This window comes from Bombina bombina, chromosome 1, assembly GCF_027579735.1.
Source record: "Bombina bombina isolate aBomBom1 chromosome 1, aBomBom1.pri, whole genome shotgun sequence".
NCBI lineage: Eukaryota > Metazoa > Chordata > Amphibia > Anura > Bombinatoridae > Bombina > Bombina bombina.
The window spans coordinates 197,748,137-197,774,959 of record NC_069499.1 but is presented as its reverse complement, the minus strand read 5'-3'; the positions used below and the strand labels follow the sequence as shown (position 1 = coordinate 197,774,959).

General features: G+C 44.3%; 1 protein-coding gene across 1 annotated transcript in view; it reads right to left on the bottom strand.

The window, feature by feature from the left end:
* The window catches only part of MGA (MAX dimerization protein MGA), a 1,137,718-nt gene that overhangs the window by 687,139 nt on the left and 423,756 nt on the right, over positions 1–26,823 (bottom strand). The gene's annotated exons all lie outside the window — the stretch shown is intronic.

Genomic DNA, 26,823 nt, shown 5'->3' with positions numbered 1-26,823 from the left:
CAAGCGGGTTTGGGCTGGGCCGCGTTACCTTCTTGTCTAGCGGCAGTGGAGTTATTAGCCGGTCCGTTCCTGAAATTGCGAAATGAACGAAAATTAGACTTGTTCTTAGCCTTAAAAGGCCTATCCTGTGGGAGGGCATGGCCCTTACCCCCAGTGATGTCTAAAATAATTTCCTTCAATTCCGGCCCAAAAAGGGTTTTACCCTTGAAAGGAATATTCAGTAACTTAGTCTTGGACGACACGTCTGCCGACCAGGATTTTAGCCAAAGCGCCCTCTGCGCTACTATAGCAAAACCTGAGTTTTTCACCGCCAATTTCGTTATTTGAAAGGCGGCATCCAATATAAAGGAATTAGCTAACTTTAATGCGTGAATTCTGTCCATGACTTCTTCATAGGAAGTCTCTTTCTGGAGCGACCTTTCTAATTCTTCGAACCAAAAGGACGCTGCTGAAGTGACAGTAATAACACACGTAGCTGGTTGAAGGATGAACCCTTGCTGAACAAAAATCTTTTTAAGCAATCCTTCCAATTTTTTATCCATAGGATCTTTGAAAGCGCAGCTGTCCTCTATAGGAATAGTTGTGCGCTTCGCTAGTGTTGAAACAGCTCCCTCAACCTTCGGGACCGTTTGCCATGCGTCCCTTCTAGGGTCTACTATGGGAAACATTTTCTTAAATATAGGAGGTGGGGCAAAGGGTACACCTGGCTTCTCCCACTCCTTTTCCACTATGTTCGCTACCCTCTTAGGTATTGGAAAAGCGTCGTCGTGCACTGGGACCTCTAAAAATGTGTCCAATTTGCACAACTTCTCTGGTACTACCATGGAATCACAGTCATCCAGAGTATCTAATACCTCCTTAAGCAAAGCGCGGAGATGTTCTAGCTTAAACTTAAATGCCACTAGATCAGGTTCTGCCTGTTGAGAAATTTTTCCTGAGTCTGAAATTTCACCCTCAGACAGCCCTTCCCTCACAGCCAATTCCGATTGATGCGAGGGTAAAATAGATAAGGCATCGTCAGCGTCTGATTGTTCATCCTTTTTATCTGTATTTAAAACTGAACAATCACGCTTTCTCTGAAAAACTGGCAGTTTGGATAAAAGATTTGCTATAGAATTATCCACTACTGCTGATAATTGTTGCATAGAAATAAGCACTGGCGCGCTAGGTGTCGCCTGCGCGGGCAAAGCTGGTGTAGACACAGAAGGAGAGGATGTAGAGCTATCCCCACTACCATCATTAGATAAATCATCTTGGGCAACATTATGAAAAATAACAGAGCTGTCCTGATTTTGTTTGGACGCTATGGCGCAATTATCACAAACACTCGAAAGGGGAACCACATTTGTCTCTATACACACAGAACATAGGTTATCTGATGGAACAGACATGTTAAACAGATTTAGGCAGGCAAACAATGCAATAAAAACGATTTTAAACAAAAACGTTACTGTCTCTTTAAATAATAAAATGACATTTATTTCTGAATGTTCAAAAAACTATAAAGGCAATATCTGATTTTTTTTCTGAAATTTGGACCCCAGTGTCTTAATGCTTAGAAAGTATTGTACAGCAAATATGGAGACTCTAGCTCTTAAAACTGAGCTAATTGTTGGATTTAACCATTTTTACACACCACAATCCCAGCTACAGCCTTGCTGCAGCTTTTTACCTTCCTTAGGGGTCACCATTCACAGAAAAAAGCCTTTTGGAGTCACTTTCTGAACCACAGGACCCTCTCACATGAATCTGCATGCACTGCCTTGAAATTCAACTGCACAGCTGAAGTGCCAAAATGAGGCTTCCTCCCTCAGCACACTAGAGTGAAGGGGCCTTCCTGACTAGATTTAGGTGTCTAAAACAAGCCAGATCAATAAAAAACGTTCCCAAGTGTATGTGAGCTTATAAAATATTTCAAATGGTATAATATTGTAATAAAAACCAATCGATTTAGCCCCTAACAGTGTCTACCAGCATAAAAAACAAAAAGGGGAAGCCTGTTATCTTTTTTGCTGAGGTGAAAGAAAAATGGCTTACCGTTTCCCCTGAGGGGAAAAATGACTCATCTAGCATTAGCCTGTGTTGTTAGAAGGAGACTAGTCATACCTGAAGCAGATGAGTCTGCAAACTGTTACCCCCAACTGAAGTTCTCTTGTTTCAACAGTCCTGCGTGGTAACAGTAATGGATTTTAGTTACTTGTGCTAAAATCATAGCCCTCTTAAACAGAAATCTTCATCACTTTTCTGTTATAGAGTAAATAGTACAAGCCAGCACTATTTTAAAATAACAAACTCTTGATAGAAGAATAAAAAACTACAACTAACACCACAAACTCCTCGCCATCCCCGTGGTAGATGCTACTTGTTCAGAGCGGCAAGTAGAATGACTGGGGGGCGGAGCCAGAGGGGGAGCTACATGGACAGCTCTTGCTGTGTGCTCTCCTTGCCTTTCCCTGTGGGGGAGAACATTTCCCACAAGTAATGGATGACGCCGTGGACCGGACACACCAATGTTGGAGAAATATATAATCAAACTAAGTTAAATGAACAAAAACATTTGCTAAACAGCATTATAAACCTAATAAAATAATCACACAACACAGACTTTACTTGCATTTTTCTGCAAACAGTTCTTTCTATGCATTCCAATCTGGACTGATTTATAGACAGGAAGATCTTGTTGCTTTGCAAGCTGCTCAATAGCTAAGGTCTGGTTAAACTGATTAATTCCAGCTTGCTTGGCTTGCATACCTTTGCTGCAACACAAGCGGACAGCTCCACCTACTGGCTATTTTAATCAATGCACTGCTTCTCAATGCTTTTCAATAGCAGTCACATGACTGGAAAAAAAGGTTGTTATTCTGAAATGGTGTAAATTGAACCGTTGTAAACCGAGGGCCACCTGTACTAGGATAAAAGAAATGGGGACTAGATTTTTACAGAGGTTATCCTAAACAAATTATTGAGAAAGAGATTCAGAGAATGGAAAGAGAACGTGACAATCCTCTACATAACTCTAAACAAAAGAAAACAGCAGGAAGAAAACAATTTATCCTTACCAGAAAAATTCCTTTCCTTCCGGACAGGGAGAGACCACGACTTCATTCCTTACTGTTGGGAAATACAACACCTGGCCACCAGGAGGAGGAAAAACAGAATTTATGTTTACCTGATAAATTACTTTCTCCAACGGTGTGTCCGGTCCACGGCGTCATCCTTACTTGTGGGATATTCTCTTCCCCAACAGGAAATGGCAAAGAGCCCAGCAAAGCTGGTCACATGATCCCTCCTAGGCTCCGCCTACCCCAGTCATTCGACCGACGTTAAGGAGGAATATTTGCATAGGAGAAACCATATGGTACCGTGGTGACTGTAGTTAAAGAAAATAAAACATCAGACCTGATTAAAAAAACCAGGGCGGGCCGTGGACCGGACACACCGTTGGAGAAAGTAATTTATCAGGTAAACATAAATTCTGTTTTCTCCAACATAGGTGTGTCCGGTCCACGGCGTCATCCTTACTTGTGGGAACCAATACCAAAGCTTTAGGACACGGATGAAGGGAGGGAGCAAATCAGGTCACCTAAATGGAAGGCACCACGGCTTGCAAAACCTTTCTCCCAAAAATAGCCTCAGAAGAAGCAAAAGTATCAAACTTGTAAAATTTGGTAAAAGTGTGCAGTGAAGACCAAGTCGCTGCCCTACATATCTGATCAACAGAAGCCTCGTTCTTGAAGGCCCATGTGGAAGCCACAGCCCTAGTGGAATGAGCTGTGATTCTTTCGGGAGGCTGCCGTCCGGCAGTCTCGTAAGCCAATCTGATGATGCTTTTAATCCAAAAAGAGAGAGAGGTAGAAGTTGCTTTTTGACCTCTCCTTTTACCGGAATAAACAACAAACAAGGAAGATGTTTGTCTAAAATCCTTTGTAGCATCTAAATAGAATTTTAGAGCGCGAACAACATCCAAATTGTGCAACAAACGTTCCTTCTTTGAAACTGGTTTCGGACACAGAGAAGGTACGATAATCTCCTGGTTAATGTTTTTGTTAGAAACAACTTTTGGAAGAAAACCAGGTTTAGTACGTAAAACCACCTTATCTGCATGGAACACCAGATAAGGAGGAGAACACTGCAGAGCAGATAATTCTGAAACTCTTCTAGCAGAAGAAATTGCAACTAAAAACAAAACTTTCCAAGATAATAACTTAACATCAACGGAATGTAAGGGTTCAAACGGAACCCCCTGAAGAACTGAAAGAACTAAATTGAGACTCCAAGGAGGAGTCAAAGGTTTGTAAACAGGCTTAATTCTAACCAGAGCCTGAACAAAGGCTTGAACATCTGGCACAGCTGCCAGCTTTTTGTGAAGTAACACAGACAAGGCAGAAATCTGTCCCTTCAGGGAACTTGCAGATAATCCTTTTTCCAATCCTTCTTGAAGGAAGGATAAAATCTTAGGAATCTTAACCTTGTCCCAAGGGAATCCTTTAGATTCACACCAACAGATATATTTTTTCCAAATTTTGTGGTAAATCTTTCTAGTTACAGGCTTTCTGGCCTGAACAAGAGTATCGATAACAGAATCTGAGAACCCTCGCTTCGATAAGATCAAGCGTTCAATCTCCAAGCAGTCAGCTGGAGTGAAACCAGATTCGGATGTTCGAACGGACCCTGAACAAGAAGGTCTCGTCTCAAAGGTAGCTTCCAAGGTGGAGCCGATGACATATTCACCAGATCTGCATACCAAGTCCTGCGTGGCCACGCAGGAGCTATCAAGATCACCGACGCCCTCTCCTGATTGATCCTGGCTACCAGCCTGGGGATGAGAGGAAACGGCGGGAACACATAAGCTAGTTTGAAGGTCCAAGGTGCTACTAGTGCATCCACTAGAGCCGCCTTGGGATCCCTGGATCTGGACCCGTAGCAAGGAACTTTGAAGTTCTGACGAGAGGCCATCAGATCCATGTCTGGAATGCCCCACAGCTGAGTGACTTGGGCAAAGATTTCCGGATGGAGTTCCCACTCCCCCGGATGCAATGTCTGACGACTCAGAAAATCCGCTTCCCAATTTTCCACTCCTGGGATGTGGATAGCAGACAGGTGGCAGGAGTGAGACTCCGCCCATAGAATGATTTTGGTCACTTCTTCCATCGCTAGGGAACTCCTTGTTCCCCCCTGATGGTTGATGTACGCAACAGTTGTCATGTTGTCTGATTGAAACCGTATGAACTTGGCCCTCGCTAGCTGAGGCCAAGCCTTGAGAGCATTGAATATCGCTCTCAGTTCCAGAATATTTATCGGTAGAAGAGATTCTTCCCGAGACCAAAGACCCTGAGCTTTCAGGGATCCCCAGACCGCGCCCCAGCCCATCAGACTGGCGTCGGTCGTGACAATGACCCACTCTGGTCTGCGGAATGTCATCCCTTGTGACAGGTTGTCCAGGGACAGCCACCAACGGAGTGAGTCTCTGGTCCTCTGATTTACTTGTATCTTCGGAGACAAGTCTGTATAGTCCCCATTCCACTGACTGAGCATGCACAGTTGTAATGGTCTTAGATGAATGCGCGCAAAAGGAACTATGTCCATTGCCGCTACCATCAACCCGATCACTTCCATGCACTGAGCTATGGAAGGAAGAGGAACGGAATGAAGTATCCGACAAGAGTCTAGAAGTTTTGTTTTTCTGGCCTCTGTCAGAAAAATCCTCATTTCTAAGGAGTCTATTATTGTTCCCAAGAAGGGAACCCTTGTTGACGGAGATAGAGAACTCTTTTCCACGTTCACTTTCCATCCGTGAGATCTGAGAAAGGCCAGGACAATGTCCGTGTGAGCCTTTGCTTGAGGAAGGGACGACGCTTGAATCAGAATGTCGTCCAAGTAAGGTACTACAGAAATGCCCCTTGGTCTTAGCACAGCTAAAAGGGACCCTAGTACCTTTGTGAAAATTCTTGGAGCAGTGGCTAATCCGAAAGGAAGCGCCACGAACTGGTAATGCTTGTCCAGGAATGCGAACCTTGGAAACCGATGATGTTCCTTGTGGATAGGAATATGTAGATACGCATCCTTTAAATCCACCGTGGTCATGAATTGACCTTCCTGGATGGAAGGAAGAATAGTTCGAATGGTTTCCATCTTGAACGATGGAACCTTGAGAAACTTGTTTAAGATCTTTAGATCTAAGATTGGTCTGAACGTTCCCTCTTTTTTGGGAACTATGAACAGATTGGAGTAGAACCCCATCCCTTGTTCTCTTAATGGAACAGGATGAATCACTCCCATTTTTAACAGGTCTTCTACACAATGTAAGAATGCCTGTCTTTTTATGTGGTCTGAAGACAACTGAGACCTGTGGAACCTCCCCCTTGGGGGAAGTCCCTTGAATTCCAGAAGATAACCTTGGGAGACTATTTCTAGCGCCCAAGGATCCAGAACATCTCTCGCCCAAGCCTGAGCGAAGAGAGAGAGTCTGCCCCCCACCAGATCCGGTCCCGGATCGGGGGCCAACATTTCATGCTGTCTTGGTAGCAGTGGCAGGTTTCTTGGCCTGCTTTCCCTTGTTCCAGCCTTGCATTGGTCTCCAAGCTGGCTTGGCTTGAGAAGTATTACCCTCTTGCTTAGAGGACGTAGCACTTTGGGCTGGTCCGTTTCTACGAAAGGGACGAAAATTAGGTTTATTTTTTGCCTTGAAAGGCCGATCCTGAGGAAGGGCGTGGCCCTTACCCCCAGTGATATCAGAGATAATCTCTTTCAAGTCAGGGCCAAACAGCGTTTTCCCCTTGAAAGGATGTTAAATAGCTTGTTCTTGGAAGACGCATCAGCCGACCAAGATTTCAACCAAAGCGCTCTGCGCGCCACAATAGCAAACCCAGAATTCTTAGCCGCTAACCTAGCCAATTGCAAAGTGGCGTCTAGGGTGAAAGAATTAGCCAATTTGAGAGCATTGATTCTGACCATAATCTCCTCATAAGGAGGAGAATCACTATCGACCGCCTTTATCAGCTCATCGAACCAGAAACATGCGGCTGTAGCGACAGGGACAATGCATGAAATTGGTTGTAGAAGGTAACCCTGCTGAACAAACATCTTTTTAAGCAAACCTTCTAATTTTTTATCCATAGGATCTTTGAAAGCACAACTATCCTCTATGGGTATAGTGGTGCGTTTGTTTAAAGTGGAAACCGCTCCCTCGACCTTGGGGACTGTCTGCCATAAGTCCTTTCTGGGGTCGACCATAGGAAACAATTTTTTAAATATGGGGGGAGGGACGAAAGGAATACCGGGCCTTTCCCATTCTTTATTAACAATGTCCGCCACCCGCTTGGGTATAGGAAAAGCTTCTGGGAGCCCCGGCACCTCTAGGAACTTGTCCATTTTACATAGTTTCTCTGGGATGACCAACTTGTCACAATCATCCAGAGTGGATAATACCTCCTTAAGCAGAATGCGGAGATGTTCCAATTTAAATTTAAATGTAATCACATCAGGTTCAGCTTGTTGAGAAATGTTCCCTGAATCAGTAATTTCTCCCTCAGACAAAACCTCCCTGGCCCCATCAGACTGGGTTAGGGGCCCTTCAGAAATATTATTATCAGCGTCGTCATGCTCTTCAGTATCTAAAACAGAGCAGTCGCACTTACGCTGATAAGTGTTCATTTTGGCTAAAATGTTTTTGACAGAATTATCCATTACAGCCGTTAATTGTTGCATAGTAAGGAGTATTGGCGCACTAGATGTACTAGGGGCCTCCTGAGTGGGCAAGACTCGTGTAGACGAAGGAGGGAATGATGCAGTACCATGCTTACTCCCCTCACTTGAGGAATCATCTTGGGCATCATTGTCATTGTCACATAAATCACATTTATTTAAATGAATAGGAATTCTGGCTTCCCCACATTCAGAACACAGTCTATCTGGTAGTTCAGACATGTTAAACAGGCATAAACTTGATAACAAAGTACAAAAAACGTTTTAAAATAAAACCGTTACTGTCACTTTAAATTTTAAACTGAACACACTTTATTACTGCAATTGCGAAAAAACATGAAGGAATTGTTCAAAATTCACCAAATTTTCACCACAGTGTCTTAAAGCCTTAAAAGTATTGCACACCAAATTTGGAAGCTTTAACCCTTAAAATAACGGAACCGGAGCCGTTTTGAACTTTAACCCCTTTACAGTCCCTGGTATCTGCTTTGCTGAGACCCAACCAAGCCCAAAGGGGAATACGATACCAAATGACGCCTTCAGAAAGTCTTTTCTAAGTATCAGAGCTCCTCTCACATGCGACTGCATGCCATGCCTCTCAAAAACAAGTGCACAACACCGGCGCGAAAATGAGGCTCTGCCTATGCTTTGGGAAAGCCCCTAAAGAATAAGGTGTCTAAAATAGTGCCTGCCGATATTATAATATCAAAATACCCAGATAAAATGATTCCTCAAGGCTAAATATGTGTTAATAATGAATCGATTTAGCCCAGAAAAAGTCTACAGTCTTAATAAGCCCTTGTGAAGCCCTTATTTACGATCGTAATAAACATGGCTTACCGGATCCCATAGGGAAAATGACAGCTTCCAGCATTACATCGTCTTGTTAGAATGTGTCATACCTCAAGCAGCAAGAGACTGCTCACTGTTCCCCCAACTGAAGTTAATTGCTCTCAACAGTCCTGTGTGGAACAGCCATGGATTTTAGTGACGGTTGCTAAAATCATTTTCCTCATACAAACAGAAATCTTCATCACTTTTCTGTTTCTGAGTAAATAGTACATACCAGCACTATTTCAAAATAACAAACTCTTGATTGAATAATAAAAACTACAGTTAAACACTAAAAAACTCTAAGCCATCTCCGTGGAGATGTTGCCTGTACAACGGCAAAGAGAATGACTGGGGTAGGCGGAGCCTAGGAGGGATCATGTGACCAGCTTTGCTGGGCTCTTTGCCATTTCCTGTTGGGGAAGAGAATATCCCACAAGTAAGGATGACGCCGTGGACCGGACACACCTATGTTGGAGAAAAGACACCCCTGCCAAATGAATAACAAAATATCCCTCCCACTTCCTCATTACCACAGTCATTCTGCCGAGAGAACAAGGAAAAGTAGGTGAAACATTAGGGTATAAATGGTGCCAGAAGAATAAAATAAATAATAGGGGACCGCCCATAGACTGGAAAAAACAAGCAGGGGCCGTGGACTGTCCCTATCCGAAAGGAAAGGAATTTATCTGGTGAGCATAAATTATGTTTTCCTTCCTAAGATAGGAAGAGTCCACGGTTCATTTCTTACAGTTGGGGAAACTATACCCAAGCTCCAGAGGACAATGAAAGAATAACAAAAGGGAACAAAAAGGAAGAGGCAGACCCTATTCTGATGGCACCATAGCCTGCAAACTTTTCTCCAGAAAGCTGCTTCAGCAGAAGCAAAAACATCAAACTTGTAAAAAATGTAAAAGTATGTAAGGAGGACCAGGTAGCCGCTTTACAAATCTGATCCATGGAGGCCTTATTCTTAAAGGCCCAAGAGGCAGCCACTGCTCTAGTGGAATAAGCCGTTATACTCTCAGGAGGACGTGTCTCGCTGTCTCGTAAGCTAAGCAGATGACACTCCTTAACCAAAAAGATAGGGAAGTCTTAGTAGCCTTCTGCCCCTTACTCTTCCCCAAATAGACAACAAAGAGGAAGATTGTCTAAACTCCTTAGTAGCCTGAAGATAGAACTTCAAGGCGAACCACATCCAAATTGTGAAGTAAGCGTTCCTTCTATGAAGGAGGATTAGGACAAAAGGAAGGAACCACAATCTCCTGATTGATGTTGTGATCCGACACCACCTTAGGAAGAAAAACAGAATTTATGCTTACCTGATAAATTACTTTCTCTTGCGGTGTTATCCAGTCCACGGCTTCATCCTTTACTTGTGGGATATTCTCATTCCCTACAGGAAGTGGCAAAGAGAGCACACAGCAGAGCTGTCCATATAGCTCCCCCTCTAGCTCCACCCCCCAGTCATTCGACCAAGGGTTAGGAAGAAAAAGGAGAAACCATAGGGTGCAGTGGTGACTGTAGTTTAAACAAAAAAATTTATACCTGACATAAATGCCAGGGCGGGCCGTGGACTGGATACACCGCAAGAGAAAGTAATTTATCAGGTAAGCATAAATTCTGTTTTCTCTTGCAAGGTGTATCCAGTCCACGGCTTCATCCTTTACTTGTGGGATACCAATGCCAAAGCTTTAGGACACGGATGAAGGGAGGGAACAAGACAGGTACCTTAAACAGAAGGCACCACTGCTTGCAAAAGCTTTCTCCCAAAAATAGCCTCCGAAGAAGCAAAAGTATCGAATTTGTAAAATTTGGCAAAAGTATACAGTGAAGACCAAGTCGCTGCCTGACAAATCTGTTCAACAGAAGCCTCATTTTTGAAAGCCCATGTGGAAGCCACTGCTCTGGTAGAATGAGCAGTAATTCTTTCAGGAGGCTGCTGGCCAGCAGTCTCATAGGCCAAACGGATGATGCTTTTCAGCCAAAAGGAAAGAGAGGTAGCAGTCGCTTTCTGACCTCTCCTCTTACCAGAATAGATAACAAACAAGGAAGATATTTGTCTGAAATCCTTAGCTGCTTGCAAATAGAACTTTAAAGCAAAAACTACATCAAGATTGTGTAACAGACGTTCCTTCTTCGAAGAAGGATTAGGACACAGAGAAGGAACAACTATTTCCTGGTTAATATTCTTGTTAGAAACAACTTTAGGAAGAAAACCAGGCTTGGTACGCAAAACTACCTTATCTGCGTGGAACACCAGGTAAGGTGAATCACACTGTAAGGCAGATAATTCTGAAACTCTTCGAGCAGAAGAGATAGCTACTAAAAACAAAACTTGCCAAGATAACAACTTAATATCTATGGAATGTAAAGGTTCAAACGGAACCCCTTGAAGAACTGAAAGAACTAGATTCAGACTCCATGGCGGAGCCACAGGTTTATAGACAGGCTTGATTCTGACTAAAGCCTGAGCAAACGCTTGAACGTCTGGAACCTCTGCCAAACGCTTGTGTAAAAGGATAGACAGAGCTGATATTTGTCCTTTTAAGGAACTAGCTGACAAACCTTTCTCCAATCCTTCTTGGAGAAAGGACAATATCCTTGGAATCCTAATCTTATTCCATGAATAACCCTTGGATTCACACCAACAAAGATATTTCCGCCATATCTTATGGTAGATTTTCCTGGTGACAGGCTTTCTAGCCTGAATCAGAGTATCTATAACTGACTCAGAGAACCCACGCTTTGATAGAATTAAGCGTTCAATCTCCAAGCAGTCAGACGTAGAGAAACTAGATTTGGATGCTTGAACGGACACTGTATTAGAAGATCCTGCCTCATTGGCAGTGTCCATGGTGGGACAGATGACATGTCCACTAGGTCTGCATACCAAGTCCTGCGTGGCCACGCAGGCGCTATCAGAATCACCGAAGCCTTCTCCTGCTTGATTCTGGCGACCAGACACGGGAGGAGAGGAACCGGTGGAAAAACATAAGCCAGATTGAAGGACCAAGGCGCTGCTAGAGTATCTATCAATACCGCCTTGGGGTCCCGGGACCTGGACCCGTAGAGAGGAAGTTTGGCGTTCTGACGGGACGCCATCAGATCCAATTCTGGAGTGCCCCATAGCCGAGTCAGCTGGGCAAATACCTCCGGGTGGAGTTCCCACTCCCCCGGGTGAAAAGTCTGACGACTTAGAAAATCCGCCTCCCAGTTGTCTACTCCTGGGATGTGAATTGCTTAGAGATAGCAGGAGTGATCCTCCGCCCACCTGATTATTTTGGTTACTTCCGTCATCGCTAGGGAACTCTTTGTTCCTCCCTGATGATTGACGTAAGCTACAGTCGTGATGTTGTCCGACTGAAATCTGATTAATTTGGCCGCAGCTAGTTGAGGCCATGCCTGAAGAGCGTTGAATATCGCCCTCAGTTCCAGAATGTTTATCGGGAGAAGCGTTTCTTCCCGAGACCATAAGCCCTGAGCTTTCAGGGAGTCCCAGACCGCACCCCAGCCTAACAGACTGGCGTCGGTCGTTACAATGACCCACTCTGGCCTGCGGAAACATATTCCCTGAGACAGGTGGTCCTGAGACAACAACCAGAGAAGAGAATCTCTGGTCTCCTGGTCCAACAGAATTTGAGGAGACAAATCTGTATAATCCCCATTCCACTGTTTGAGCATGCATAGTTGCAGTGGTCTGAGGTGTATCCGAGCAAAAGGGACTATGTCCATTGCCGCTACCATTTATCCGATTGCCTCCATGCACTGAGCTACAGATGGCCGAGGAATGAAATGAAGAACTCGGGAAGTAGTTAAAAGTTTAAACTTTCTGACCTCCGTCAGAAATATTTTCATTTCTACTGAATCTATTAGTGTTCCTAGGAAGGGAACCCTTGTGAGTGGGGACAGAGAACTCTTTTTGACGTTCACCTTCCACCCGTGAGACCTCAGAAAGGCTAATACAATCTCCGTGTGAGCCTTGGCTCTGTGAAAGGACGGCGCCTGAATTAAGATGTCGTCCAAATAAGGCGCCACTGCTATGCCCCGCGGTCTTAGAACCGCCAGAAGGGACCCTAGCACCTTTGTGAAAATTCTAGGAGCAGTGGCTAAACCGAATGGAAGAGCCACGAACTGGTAATGCTTGTCTAGGAAAGCGAACATGAGGAACTGATGATGATCTTTGTGGATAGGGATATGCAGGTACGCATCCTTTAGATCCACGGTAGTCATATATTGACCTTCCTGGATCATAGGTATGATTGTCCGAATGGTCTCCATCTTGAATGATGGGACTCTGAGGAATCTGTTTAGAATTTTTAGATCCAGGATTGGTCTGAAAGTTCCTTCCATTTTGGGAACCACAAACAGGTTTGAGTAAAAACCCAGACCTTGTTCTGCAATTGGAACTGGGTATATCACTCCCATCGTATGTAGATCTTGTACACAGCGTAAGAACGCCTCTTTCTTTGTCTGGTCTGTAGACAGACGAGAAATGTGGAACCTTCCCCTTGGAGGGGAGTCCTTGAATTCTAGAAGATATCCCTGGGAAACAATCTCTAATGCCTAGGGATCGTGAACATATCTTGCCCAGGCCTGAGCGAAGAGAGAGAGTCTGCCCCCTACTAGATCCGGTCCCGGATCGGGGGCTACCCCTTCATGCTGTCTTGGTAGCAAGCTGCAGGCTTTTTGGCCTGTTTACCCTTGTTCCAGCCCTGGTAAGGCTTCCAGGTTGCCTTGGGCTGTGAAGCGTTACCCTCTTGCTTTGCAGCTGTAGAGGCTGAAGCCGGACCGCTCCTGAAGTTACGAAAGGAACGAAAATTAGCTTTGTTTCTAGCCTTAAAGGGCTTGTCCTGAGGGAGAGCATGGCCCTTTCCCCCGGTGATTTCTGAAATAATCTCTTTCAATTCTGGCCCGAAAAGGGTCTTTCCCTTGAAAGGGATATTTAATCATTTGGATTTTGACGAAACATCGGCCGACCATGACTTGAGCCAAAGCGCTCTGCACGTCATAATGGCGAAACCTGAATTTTTTGTCGCTAACTTAGCTAATTGCAAGGCGGCTTCTGTGATAAAAGAATTAGTCAGTTTTAGAGCCTTAATTCTATCCATAATTTCGTCATATGAGGTCTCCGTCTGGAGCGACTCCTCCAGCGCCTCAAACCAGAAAGCCGCTGCAGTAGTTACAGGAATAATGCAGGCAATAGGTTGGAGAAGGAAACCTTGTTGAACAAAAATTTTCTTAAGTAAACCTAACTTTTTATCCATAGTATCTTTAAAAGCACAACTGTCTTCAATTGGTATGGTTGTGCGCTTATCAAGTGAAGAAACAGCCCCCTCTACCTTAGGGACCGTCTGCCACGAGTCCCGTCTAGGGTCAGTTATGGGGAACATTTTCTTAAAAATAGGGGGGGGGGGGGGAACAAAAGGGACACCTGGTCTATCCCACTCCCTAGTAACAATATCCGCAACCCTTTTAGGGATCGGAAACGCATCAGTGTATACAGGGACCTCTAGGTACTTGTCCATTTTACACAATTTCTCTGGGACCACCATAGGGTCACAATCATCCAGAGTGGCTAATACCTCCCTGAGCAATACGCGGAGGTGTTCCAGTTTAAATTTAAACGCTAATGAATCTGACTCTGCCTGATGAGAAACCTTTCCTGAGTCGGAAATTTCTCCCTCAGACATCAAATCCCTCACCCCCACTCCGGAGTGTTGTGAGGGTACATCAGATAAGGCTACCAAAGCTTCAGACTGCTCATAATCTGTTCTTAAAACAGAGCTATTGCGCTTTGCAGGAAAAACTGGCAGTTTGAATAGAAAGGCCGCAAGGGAATTATCCATGACTGTCGCTAGTTGTTGCAATGTAATAGGGGCAGACGCACTAGAGGTACTAGGCATCGCTTGAGCGGGCGTAACTGGTTGTGACACATGGGGAGAGGTAGGCGGACTATCCTCATTACCTTCAGTCTGAGAATCATCTAGGGCCACACTTTTAAGTGCAACAATATGATCTTTAAAGTGTATAGACATATTAGTGCAATTGGGACACATTCTGAGAGGGGGTTCCACCATGGCTTCTAAACACATTGAACAAGGATTTTCCTTAGTGTCAGACATGTTTAACAGACTAGTAGCATACACAAGCAGGCTTGGAAAACACTTTAATCAAATAAAAAACACAATTTGAAAAAACGTTACTGTGCCTTTAAGAAATAAAAAGCACACAATTTTACAAAACAGTGAAAAATGCACCAATCCTTTTGACATTTTCACAGTATGTACCTAAGGCTTTAATATGATTGAACAGCAAGTTTCAGAACGATTAACCCCTTAATGCCCAAACCGGAGCAGCCTAAAGCCAACAACCGGTTAATTAACTACAGAACCTTGCCACAGCTTACTGCTGTGGCCCTACCTGCCCTTAGGGATCAGTTTTGGGGAAATAAAGCTTCTTCTAGACCCTCAATCAGCAGCTGGACCCTCCATGTGAAGCAGCATGAAACAGCCTTTCAATTCTAACTGCGCATCTGAGGCGTGAAATTAGGCCCCTCCCACTCCAGAGTTGTGAGGCCTACAAAAATCACTTCTAAGTGACTAAATTTATGCCATGTGGATAATAACCCCAGTAAAACACTCCAAAGTGCCTAAAAAGGTGTCTCCAACGAGTATTTCTTAAATAAATAATCGATTGCCCTGCAGTAGTGTCAACCAGCCTAATTAGCCCTGTTATTTAAGCATTCAATTCTATACTAAGTCTCAGAACATAGCTTACCCTCCCCACATGGGGATCTTGTCAGTCTTCTAGCATTATCTCAGTCTTGTCTAGAAATAAATGACTGAACATACCTCATTGCAGTCAAGCCTGCAAACTGTTCCCCCAACTGAAGTTTTCTGGTACTCCTCAGTCCTGTGTGGGAACAGCAGTGGATTTTAGTTACAACATGCTAAAATCATTTTCCTCTCAGCAGAATTCTTCATCACTTTTCTGCTAGAGAGTAAATAGTACAAACCGGTACCATTTAAAAATAACAAACTCTTGATTGAAGATATAAAACTACAAATCTAACACCACATTTACTTTACCCTCCCGTAGAGAGACCCTAGTGCTTAGAGCCGGCAAAGAGAATGACTGGGGGGTGGAGCTAGAGGGGGAGCTATATGGACAGCTCAGCTGTGTGCTCTCTCTGCCACTTCCTGTAGGGAATGAGAATATCCCACAAGTAAAGGATGAAGCCGTGGACTGGATACACCTTGCAAGAAAACCCTAATTTAGTACGTAAAACTGCCGTATCTGCATGAAAAATCAAATAAGGAGGCTCACATTGCAAATCAGAGATCTCAGAAACTCTGCGCGCAGAGGCAATAGCCAATAAAAAGAGAACCTTCCAAGATAACGATTTAATGTCAACGGAATGCAGAGGCTCAAAGGAACCTGTGCAAAACCCGAAGAACAAGATTTAGGCCACAAGGAGGAGCACCAGATCTAAACACAGGTCTGATCCTAATAAGAACTGCATGTCTTTAAGCTCAACCAGTCTCTTGTGCAATAAAACCGAGAGGGCCAAAATTTATCCCCTCAGGGAACTAGCAGAAAGGCCATTCTCCAGCCCATCCTGGAGAAAAGATAAAATCCTGGCAACCTTAAATCTGTGCCAGGAAAATCCACGCTCTTCACACCAGAATAAGTAGGGCCTCCACACCTTGTGGTAGATACGCCGAGTAACTGGTTTATGGGCGATGACACTCTCAGAGAAATCTCTCTTGGCTAAGACTAAGCGTTCAATCTCCACGCAGTCAGCCTCAGAGAATATAGATTTTGATGAAGAAACGGACCTTATATCAGCAGGTCTCTGCGACAAGGTAACTTCCACGGAGGAGATGAGGACATCCCCACTAGATCCGCAAACCACGTCCTTCGCGGCCACGATGGAGCAATCAGGATTACCGATACCCGCTCCTGCTTGATGCGGGCCACCACTCGAGGAAGAAGCAGTAATGGCGGAAAAAGATATACAAGTTTGAACTTCCAGGGCACTGCTAGTGCATCTATTAGATCTGCTTGGGGATCCCTCGACCTCGACCCGTACCTGGGTAGCTTGATATTGAGATGGGACGCCATGAGATCTATCTCCAGCGTCCCCCACTTGCTGCATATCTCTGCAAACACCTCGGGATGGAGAGACCATTCCCCTGGCTGGAAGGATTGCCTGCTGTGAAAATCCGCCTCCCAGTTGTCCACAACCGGAATGTGGATCGCTGACAGCAAACAGTTGTGGGCCTCCACCCACTCCAGAATCTGAGATACTTCCTTCATCGCCAAGGAACTTCTCGTTCCCCCTGATGGTTGATGTAAGCCACCGAGGTTATATTGTCTGATTGGAATCTGATAAACTGGGACGAACCCAGAAGTGGCCAAGCCTTCAAGGCCTTTAAGATTGCCGTAGTTCCAAAATATTGATCGGGAGGTAGGACTCCTCCTGAGTCCACAACCCCTGTGCCTTCCTGGCACCTCAAACAGCTTCCAGTCCAGATAGGCTTGCGTCCGTAGTCACAATCTTCCAGGATGGTCTTAAGAAGCATGTCCCTCGGGACAGATGATCTGGACAGAGCCACCAAGAGAGAGATTCTCTCAACCGGCTGTCTAATACAATCTGTTGAGACCGATCTCAGTGATCGCCGTTCCACTGCCTCAGCATGCACAGTTTTAAAAGGTCTGAGACGGAACTTTGCAAAAGGAATGATGTCCAAGCAGAACACCATAAGACCAATCACCTCCATACACTGAGCCACAGAGGGACTCAAGGAGGTCCGGAGGGCAAGACATGCCAAGGTTAGCTTGCAACTTCTTTGGTCTGCTAGAAATATCCTCATGGATATGGAGTCTATTATAGTACCCAGGAATTACACCCTGGTACTTGGGATAAGAGAACTCTTTACCAAGTTTATCTTCCATCCATGTGATCGAAGAAGACTGAAAAGGGACTCCAAAAATTCCAAGTATGGGGCTACTGCAATAGCCTGAGTTCTGGCAACGGCTAGAAGAGCCCCCAGAACCTTCGTGAAGATTCGTGGAGCAGTAGCTAGGCCAAACAGAAGGGCAATGAACTGGAAGTGCTGGTCCAGGAATGCAAACCTTAGGAACTGAAAGTGTTCCCTGTGGAATAGAACATGAAGGTAAGCATCCTTCAGATCTATAGTGGTCATACACTGGCCTTCCTGAATTAAAGGAAAGATGGACCTTATTGTCTCCATCTTGAAGGAAGGGACACTGAGAAATTTGTTTAGAATTGGACAGAAAGTTCCCTCCGTCTTTGGGACCACAAAAAGGTTTGAATAAAACCTCAAACCTCTTTCTTCGATCGGCACAGGGCAGGGGCGTATTACTGCCTAGGCAAACTAGGCATGTGCCTAGGGCGGCAGCTTGGAGGGGCTGTAATTTTTGGAGCCTCTATCTGCTTTCAGGGGAAAATAGTAAATACCATGCAGTGCCAACTCTCTGCCTGCCTGCAGTATGATGAAAAAATACTGCCTTTTTAGTAAGTTTGCACGAGTCCTAGACACATTAGGAAGAAGAAAATAAAAACAAAAACAGAATTTATGTTTACCTGATAAATTACTTTCTCCAACGGTGTGTCCGGTCCACGGCGTCATCCTTACTTGTGGGATATTCTCCTCCCCAACAGGAAATGGCAAAGAGCCCAGCAAAGCTGGTCACATGATCCCTCCTAGGCTCCGCCTACCCCAGTCATTCGACCGACGTTAAGGAGGAATATTTGCATAGGAGAAACCATATGGTACCGTGGTGACTGTAGTTAAAGAAAATAAATTATCAGACCTGATTAAAAAAACCAGGGCGGGCCGTGGACCGGACACACCGTTGGAGAAAGTAATTTATCAGGTAAACATAAATTCTGTTTTCTCCAACATAGGTGTGTCCGGTCCACGGCGTCATCCTTACTTGTGGGAACCAATACCAAAGCTTTAGGACACGGATGAAGGGAGGGAGCAAATCAGGTCACCTAAATGGAAGGCACCACGGCTTGCAAAACCTTTCTCCCAAAAATAGCCTCAGAAGAAGCAAAAGTATCAAACTTGTAAAATTTGGTAAAAGTGTGCAGTGAAGACCAAGTCGCTGCCCTACATATCTGATCAACAGAAGCCTCGTTCTTGAAGGCCCATGTGGAAGCCACAGCCCTAGTGGAATGAGCTGTGATTCTTTCGGGAGGCTGCCGTCCGGCAGACTCGTATCTGATGATGCTTTTAATCCAAAAAGAAAGAGAGGTAGAAGTTGCTTTTTGACCTCTCCTTTTACCGGAATAAACAACAAACAAGGAAGATGTTTGTCTAAAATCCTTTGTAGCATCTAAATAGAATTTTAGAGCGCGAACAAAATCCAAATTGTGCAACAATCGTTCCTTCTTTGAAACTGGTTTCGGACACAGAGAAGGTACGATAATCTCCTGGTTAATGTTTTTGTTAGAAACAACTTTTGGAAGAAAACCAGGTTTAGTACGTAAAACCACCTTATCTGCATGGAACACCAGATAAGGAGGAGAACACTGCAGAGCAGATAATTCTGAAACTCTTCTAGCAGAAGAAATTGCAACTAAAAACAAAACTTTCCAAGATAATAACTTAACATCAACGGAATGTAAGGGTTCAAACGGAACCCCCTGAAGAACTGAAAGAACCAAATTGAGACTCCAAGGAGGAGTCAAAGGTTTGTAAACAGGCTTAATTCTAACCAGAGCCTGAACAAAGGCTTGAACATCTGGCACAGCTGCCAGCTTTTTGTGAAGTAACACAGACAAGGCAGAAATCTGTCCCTTCAGGGAACTTGCAGATAATCCTTTTTCCAATCCTTCTTGAAGGAAGGATAGAATCCTAGGAATCTTAACCTTGTCCCAGGGGAATCCTTTAGATTCACACCAACAGATATATTTTTTCCAAATTTTGTGGTAAATCTTTCTAGTTACAGGCTTTCTGGCCTGAACAAGAGTATCGATAACAGAATCTGAGAACCCTCGCTTCGATAAGATCAAGCGTTCAATCTCCAAGCAGTCAGCTGGAGTGAAACCAGATTCGGATGTTCGAACGGACCCTGAACAAGAAGGTCTCGTCTCAAAGGTAGCTTCCAAGGTGGAGCCGATGACATATTCACCAGATCTGCATACCAAGTCCTGCGTGGCCACGCAGGAGCTATCAAGATCACCGACGCCCTCTCCTGATTGATCCTGGCTACCAGCCTGGGGATGAGAGGAAACGGCGGGAACACATAAGCTAGTTTGAAGGTCCAAGGTGCTACTAGTGCATCCACTAGAGCCGCCTTGGGATCCCTGGATCTGGACCCGTAGCAAGGAACTTTGAAGTTCTGACGAGAGGCCATCAGATCCATGTCTGGAATGCCCCACAGCTGAGTGACTTGGGCAAAGATTTCCGGATGGAGTTCCCACTCCCCCGGATGCAATGTCTGACGACTCAGAAAATCCGCTTCCCAATTTTCCACTCCTGGGATGTGGATAGCAGACAGGTGGCAGGAGTGAGACTCCGCCCATAGAATGATTTTGGTCACTTCTTCCATCGCTAGGGAACTCCTTGTTCCCCCCTGATGGTTGATGTACGCAACAGTTGTCATGTTGTCTGATTGAAACCGTATGAACTTGGCCCTCGCTAGCTGAGGCCAAGCCTTGAGAGCATTGAATATCGCTCTCAGTTCCAGAATATTTATCGGTAGAAGAGATTCTTCCCGAGACCAAAGACCCTGAGCTTTCAGGGATCCCCAGACCGCGCCCCAGCCCATCAGACTGGCGTCGGTCGTGACAATGACCCACTCTGGTCTGCGGAATGTCATCCCTTGTGACAGGTTGTCCAGGGACAGCCACCAACGGAGTGAGTCTCTGGTCCTCTGATTTACTTGTATCTTCGGAGACAAGTCTGTATAGTCCCCATTCCACTGACTGAGCATGCACAGTTGTAATGGTCTTAGATGAATGCGCGCAAAAGGAACTATGTCCATTGCCGCTACCATCAACCCGATCACTTCCATGCACTGAGCTATGGAAGGAAGAGGAACGGAATGAAGTATCCGACAAGAGTCTAGAAGTTTTGTTTTTCTGGCCTCTGTCAGGAAAATCCTCATTTCTAAGGAGTCTATTATTGTTCCCAAGAAGGGAACCCTTGTTGACGGAGATAGAGAACTGTTTTCCACGTTCACTTTCCATCCGTGAGATCTGAGAAAGGCCAGGACAATGTCCGTGTGAGCCTTTGCTTGAGGAAGGGACGACGCTTGAATCAGAATGTCGTCCAAGTAAGGTACTACAGCAATGCCCCTTGGTCTTAGCACAGCTAGAAGGGACCCTAGTACCTTTGTGAAAATCCTTGGAGCAGTGGCTAATCCGAAAGGAAGCGCCACGAACTGGTAATGTTTGTCCAGGAATGCGAACCTTAGGAACCGATGATGTTCCTTGTGGATAGGAATATGTAGATACGCATCCTTTAAATCCACCGTGGTCATGAATTGACCTTCCTGGATGGAAGGAAGAATAGTTCGAATGGTTTCCATCTTGAACGATGGAACCTTGAGAAACTTGTTTAAGATCTTGAGATCTAAGATTGGTCTGAACGTTCCCTCTTTTTTGGGAACTATGAACAGATTGGAGTAGAACCCCATCCCTTGTTCTCTTAATGGAACAGGATGAATCACTCCCATTTTTAACAGGTCTTCTACACAATGTAAGAATGCCTGTCTTTTTATGTGGTCTGAAGACAACTGAGACCTGTGGAACCTCCCCCTTGGGGGAAGTCCCTTGAATTCCAGAAGATAACCTTGGGAGACTATTTCTAGCGCCCAAGGATCCAGAACATCTCTTGCCCAAGCCTGAGCGAAGAGAGAGAGTCTGCCCCCCACCAGATCCGGTCCCGGATCGGGGGCCAACATTTCATGCTGTCTTGGTAGCAGTGGCAGGTTTCTTGGCCTGCTTTCCCTTGTTCCAGCCTTGCATTGGTCTCCAAGCTGGCTTGGCTTGAGAAGTATTACCCTCTTGCTTAGAGGACGTAGCACTTTGGGTTGGTCCGTTTCTACGAAAGGGACGAAAATTAGGTTTATTTTTTGCCTTGAAAGGCCGATCCTGAGGAAGGGCGTGGCCCTTACCCCCAGTGATATCAGAGATAATCTCTTTCAAGTCAGGGCCAAACAGCGTTTTCCCCTTGAAAGGAATGTTAAGTAGCTTGTTCTTGGAAGACGCATCAGCCGACCAAGATTTCAACCAAAGCGCTCTGCGCGCCACAATAGCAAACCCTGAATTCTTAGCCGCTAACCTAGCCAATTGCAAAGTGGCGTCTAGGGTGAAAGAATTAGCCAATTTGAGAGCATTGATTCTGTCCATAATCTCCTCATAAGGAGGAGAATCACTATCGACCGCCTTTATCAGCTCATCGAACCAGAAACATGCGGCTGTAGCGACAGGGACAATGCATGAAATTGGTTGTAGAAGGTAACCCTGCTGAACAAACATTTTCTTAAGCAAACCTTCTAATTTTTTATCCATAGGATCTTTGAAAGCGCAACTATCCTCTATGGGTATAGTGGTGCGTTTGTTTAAAGTGGAAACCGCTCCCTCGACCTTGGGGACTGTCTGCCATAAGTCCTTTCTGGGGTCGACCATAGGAAACAATTTTTTAAATATGGGGGGAGGGACGAGAGGAAAACCGGGCCTTTCCCATTCTTTATTAACAATGTCCGCCACCCGCTTGGGTATAGGAAAAGCTTCTGGGAGCCCCGGCACCTCTAGGAACTTGTCCATTTTACATAGTTTCTCTGGGATGACCAACTTGTCACAATCATCCAGAGTGGATAATACCTCCTTAAGCAGAATGCGGAGATGTTCCAACTTAAATTTAAATGCAATCACATCAGGTTCAGCTTGTTGAGAAATGTTCCCTGAATCAGTAATTTCTCCCTCAGACAAAACCTCCCTGGCCCCATCAGACTGGGTTAGGGGCCCTTCAGAAATATTATTATCAGCGTCGTCATGCTCTTCAGTATCTAAAACAGAGCAATCGCGCTTACGCTGATAAGTGTTCATTTTGGCTAAAATGTTTTTGACAGAATTATCCATTACAGCCGTTAATTGTTGCATAGTAAGGAGTATTGGCGCGCTAGATGTACTAGGGGCCTCCTGAGTGGGCAAGACTCGTGTAGACGAAGGAGGGAATGATGCAGTACCATGCTTACTCCCCTCACTTGAGGAATCATCTTGGGCATCATTGTCATTGTCACATAAATCACATTTATTTAAATGAATAGGAATTCTGGCTTCCCCACATTCAGAACACAGTCTATCTGGTAGTTCAGACATGTTAAACAGGCATAAACTTGATAACAAAGTACAAAAAACGTTTTAAAATAAAACCGTTACTGTCACTTTAAATTTTAAACTGAACACACTTTATTACTGCAATTGCGAAAAAACATGAAGGAATTGTTCAAAATTCACCAAATTTTCACCACAGTGTCTTAAAGCCTTAAAAGTATTGCACACCAAATTTGGAAGCTTTAACCCTTAAAATAACGGAACCGGAGCCGTTTTGAACTTTAACCCCTTTACAGTCCCTGGTATCTGCTTTGCTGAGACCCAACCAAGCCCAAAGGGGAATACGATACCAAATGACGCCTTCAGAAAGCCTTTTCTAAGTATCAGAGCTCCTCTCACATGCGACTGCATGCCATGCCTCTCAAAAACAAGTGCGCCACACCGGCGCGAAAATGAGGCTCTGCCTATGCTTTGGGAAAGCCCCTAAGAATAAGGTGTCTAAAACAGTGCCTGCCGATATTATTATATCAAAATACCCAGATAAAATGATTCCTCAAGGCTAAATATGTGTTAATAATGAATCGATTTAGCCCAGAAAAAGTCTACAGTCTTAATAAGCCCTTGTGAAGCCCTTATTTACGATCGTAATAAACATGGCTTACCGGATCCCATAGGGAAAATGACAGCTTCCAGCATTACATCGTCTTGTTAGAATGTGTCATACCTCAAGCAGCAAGAGACTGCTCACTGTTCCCCCAACTGAAGTTAATTGCTCTCAACAGTCCTGTGTGGAACAGCCATGGATTTTAGTGACGGTTGCTAAAATCATTTTCCTCATACAAACAGAAATCTTCATCTCTTTTCTGTTTCTGAGTAAATAGTACATGCCAGCACTATTTCAAAATAACAAACTCTTGATTGAATAATAAAAACTACAGTTAAACACTAAAAACTCTAAGCCATCTCCGTGGAGATGTTGCCTGTACAACGGCAAAGAGAATGACTGGGGTAGGCGGAGCCTAGGAGGGATCATGTGACCAGCTTTGCTGGGCTCTTTGCCATTTCCTGTTGGGGAGGAGAATATCCCACAAGTAAGGATGACGCCGTGGACCGGACACACCTATGTTGGAGAAAACACTGCATTTTTAATGAGCCGGTATGCACGTAAAATTAGCGCATCCGGCTGAGCACTGAGGCTAGTTATACTGCTTTAGAACGGTTGATTGATTGTCATTAGCACGGCACCTAAAGATGTGCCCTGATCAGGTGCCACTTGGGGGAAAAAGTTATGCACGCTATGGCTGAGTGAGGACAAGTGAAGCGCAGGAAGCAGAGGTACACTTCTCCTGGTCAGCTGAAAACCATGCTTTCTAACTCCTCTGCTGAACGTAGCAGAGAAGAGAGCTGGGGGGCTGGGCTTTCAGCATAGAGAAGCTGACTCGGTAGGTATGTTTAGGACTATTGCACTGCAGTTCTGCATGTTTTATGATCTTTCTCCACAGCATGATTAGATAAGGACATAAACACAGTAACAGGTACCATGTCTCCAAGAAGCTTCTCTGTATTATTAAAGTGTAAGGAAGGGGAAGCAGATGTGCCTAGGGCAGCACAAAAGCTAAATACGCCACTGGCACCGGGACAACAACTCCTAAGGAGGATAGATCCAGAAACGCACCCTAGAAAGGCATCCCTCCTTTCTGGTCTGATAGACAGATTCAAGAGAAGGAATCTGCTCCTTGGCGAATGAGATTTGAAGCCTATCTTATGTCCCTGAGATACCACCTCAAGGATCCTGTACGTCCTTGAACCAGGCGTCTGAAAAAAGACACAGTCTGCCCCCTACACGATCAGATCCCGGATCGGGGGCCGCACCTTCATGCTGATTTGTTTTCGGCGGGCTTCTTATTCTGCTTGGAATTATTCCAGGACTGAATCGGTTTCCAAGTACTCTTGAGTTGCTCAGGCATGGATGAGGATTGTTGTCGTTGGGATTTGTCAGAACGAAAGGAACGAAAATTAGAAGATTGTCGTCCCTTAGACTTGTTCTTCTTATCTTGTGGTAGGAAGGCACCCTTGCCTCCGGTAACCGTAGAAATAATGGCGTCCAGGCCTGGACCAAATAAAATCTTTGCCTTGAAGGGAAGAGAAAGGAGTCTGGACTTAGAAGTCATATCCACAGACCATGACTTCAACCAGAGCTTCCAGCGGGCTAGGACAGCAAAGCCAGAGGCCTTTGCATTTAGGCGAATAATTTGCATGTTAGCATCTGTAACATACCTGTACCTTTAAATCCTAAATACATCCCATTCTCCTCTCTCCCTTTAAATTCCCACTTCCTGCTTATCCAAATTGCTTGATTATTGAGTATACCTTGTGCCTAGTATTGCTCTCTAACTGAGTGTTGTTTTTGCTTACTGAAGTTTTGTTACCATTGAATCCCTGGAAGTTACTTCAACTGCACACAGACGCTGTCTGTGTACAACCAACTCTCTATCTCCTATTGTTACCAGCAGTCCGGAATTAATCTCCTCCTTTCACAGACGCTGTCTGTGCACCTTATCCATTTCACTTACACGCTGTTCAGATGCGGTCTGTGCACCTCCAGCTCAAGTCATTCACCTGCACGCTGTTTAGTCTCTCACAGACGCTGTCTGTGTTTCTTCATATCACCTCATTCGGCTGCACGCTCTCTGGTTTTACAGCAAATACTCTGTATAACAAATTGCCTTGTCAATCCTTTTACATATTATATTGAAACATCTAATAATGTACTGAACTAAAATTACCTCGCAAATCAATGTCTAAACCTACCTAATCTAAACCGTTACTTCACTACCAGAGCTATTACAGCTAACTACTATTTGATTATCAACTATTACTTTATTGTAAACCTGCTTCTTAAACTGAAAGTAACTTACTCTGACTCGACATTGTCAGTGAGTAGTTTTCAAAGTGAAACTTTGTTTCTTTCTGTTCAGTATCACTGCTATATTTCAGGAACTTGTTCATTAACCAATTCAATAGTGAGCAGAGTTCACCTATCTCCTGTAGCTACAAACTTACATTTATTCACTCACTGAATTGTTCTAGTCTAAAACAATATGTGGAACCGTGTCAAAAAAAATAAAGACTACGCTTCTAAAATCAAGAGTTCTCTTGATGTTCTAAAATTACATCTCTCTCAGGCTAAAGCTAAACAAAAGACTTACTATGACAAATGACATAGACCAGCGCCTACATATAAAGTCAGAGACTTGGTTTGGCTTTCAACCAAACATTTACACATGGGAGTACCCTCAAAGAAATTAGCCAATCAATTCATTGGTCCCTTTCCTATCGAAAAAGAAAATTTATGCTTACCTGATACATTTATTTCTTTTTGGATACGATGAGTCCATGGATTTCATTCTTACTTGTGGGATATCGCCTCCTGGTCAGCAGGAGGAGGCAAAAAGCACCACAGCAGAGCTGTATATATAGCTCCTCCCTTCCCTCCCACTCCAGTCATTCGACCAAAGTTAGGAAGAGAAATGAAAAGCTAAGGTGCAGAGGTGACTGAAGTTTAACCAAAAAATAAAAACCTGTCTCAAAGAACAGGGCGGGCAGTGGACGCATCGTATCCAAAAATAAATAATTATTTTTTTTTTTTTTTTTTTTTTAATTGAGGTTATTAAATACGTGTACCGTATATGCAGAATTGTCAAAACTGGAAAAGTATAAACATTAGAATAAAATGCCCAGTCAAACAAAAGTACATAGTCATATATATACAGATTCCAAATGAAAAAATAAAATAGATTTAAAAAAAAAAAAAAAAAAAAAAAAAGGGCAAGGATCGCTATAACCTCATGTTTATGAGTATATGAGCCTTGTCTATAATTAATAGGTCACTCTTGGACCATGATATAGTATACATATACAGTAGGCCTGTCAAAAATAATCGTTTTGACGATGCATCGCGATGCGGC